Raw genomic sequence first — 2214 nt, forward strand, 5'->3', positions numbered from 1 at the left:
GGCCTACAAAATGTGTATTTTGAAAATAAGTAAACACGTGAAAGAAGAAAAACATTAGGTGAAAAAAAAAAAAAAGCAAGTTACAATGGAAAAAAGAACAGGTAGATTTGAAAAAGGACCAGATAGAATATCTGGAAAAGAAAAATATGGTCATTGAGAGGTTAAATAACTTGCTTGAGTTCATAACAGAATCGGAGCTCAAAACTCATTTTTATCTGTTCCATGCTATGTTCTAAACATCAAGCCACACTAGCTCCCTGTATATCAAAATCTAAGCTAATGAATTACACAGGAAAACCTCACTCTTTTGACTTGGCAAAATTTCATTAGAGTGAGCATATTACTAAGAATTACTTGTGGGGGCTTGAAGTAAAACAAAAGTAAACCCTTGCTCTTCTTAGGGAATTAACAATTCACAACAACAAATAAAAAGTCCTGAAATAGGTAAGGTGAGCAGGAAATATTTTACAAATCACTAAGTGAACAGATCCATCAGCAGCTTTAACAATGAATGGCATAATTCATCTATTTTCCTTTAAGCTTCTGAATGGTGTGCCATTTGTCGTGTGTGGTTATTTGCATGAGTGGGGTAGGAGTCTGGGTGAGATAACTGGGTGGAGATAGGTCATTGAGCTGCTGAGGTGATAGTTAAGAGAGAGTCGAAGGGTATCTACTGTTCTAGAAAGTCCAGATTCTGCTCCGGTTAGCTCTCTGCTTCTCCCTAACTATTCTACCAATACTGATTTATAGATAATTACTCCAAACTGAACAGCGATGGCAGCTGAGAGTTTGCTCAGGTTTATTGCTCTAGAGGACTGTCAATAACCAAATCACAGAAACACTGCAGGTCATGGAGCTAGATTTTTGTATCACACTTTTTGCATGAGGTTTGTTGTATTGGACATTTAACAAATACAACATTGTTTTCAGTTAATATGGTCTCCAGTGCAAGAACCTATAAAGGTTATTGTTAATGAAAAACTCATTATATTGGCCTTTTCATAGATTATCATTATTTTGTGGGTATTTATTGCTTCATTCCCAGGGAGTCAATACAATAAATGCCTTATACTGTTCTTTCAGCACTTTTCATGCCATCTTAGGCATAAAGCATTCAAACTGTTAGTGAACAACAAAGAAGAATATTATCTAAGCTAATGAATTCCAAAGGAAAACCTTACTCTTTTTGCTTGGCAAAATCTCTTTAGAGGGAGCATATTACTAAAATTATGAATTATGTAGTTGATACCAGGTGGTAAACTGTAATGAAATGAACATGATATATCTTTCTTTCTTACTAATGCCTGATTAAGGACACATTGTGTCTCTTCTCCTCCAAATATGCAAGAACTTTCTAAAAGGTGTTTATGAAAATCTGAACCAGGCAAGTAGGAGTTTAAATGGTCTTATACAGCTAACAAGGACTGATCTTGTTTTTTCAGATTCCGTGCTTTCACTGTGTAATTTGATTTTAATTTTTGTCAGGCAATCAGAACCTGGAAGATTTACAGACATTGAAATTGGGCCATCTGTTCACTCTAGCAGCAGTGCTGAGTTGGTCATGCAGGTAAGCAGCTTTGGAAAAGTGGCTCTCTGCAGTTAGTCATTCAACAAGGGAAGGTAGTTTGGTCATCCTTTCAAGCCATAATTACATTCTATTCTAGTGACCAGTGGTAATTAATTGTATTTTGTGCCCAGTGTAAAAACAAACAAACAGAGGACAGTGCAGGGTTTGGTAAATGCCACAGGTATTCCTGGAATTTAGGCTAGTTTCTTTGGCGTAAAGGAAGTGAAAGCCTCTCTTTGACCCAGAATAATATCGGGTTGTAACAGGAACTGACCTATAATAGTCGATGAGACTTTAAGTTTGGTAACCTTTGATAACAAAAACAGAACTTTACACAACAAAGCATTAATATTGCTTATATTCTGCCAAAAAAAATGTTACCTCTATAGACTTACGAAAAGCTTCACCTAATTCGGACATTAGAAGGAAGATAAATAAATGTGCAGACCATTGAGGTGATACATTGAGTGTGGAATCACCGAGTAAGAGGCTACGAGAAAAAATGAATTCTTTATTTCTTGATAGAGAAAGATATTAGGATCTTAGTGAGGTTAGTTAGTAGTAGCAGAGTTTGGATCTAACCTTCAGCCTGTGAAAGGGAACGAAGAGCTCTTTCTATGATGCAATACAGCCTCATAGCAGGGAAA

The sequence above is a fragment of the Pteropus alecto genome, unplaced genomic scaffold, assembly GCF_000325575.1.
Source record: "Pteropus alecto unplaced genomic scaffold, ASM32557v1 scaffold3, whole genome shotgun sequence".
Classification (NCBI taxonomy): Eukaryota; Metazoa; Chordata; class Mammalia; order Chiroptera; family Pteropodidae; genus Pteropus; species Pteropus alecto.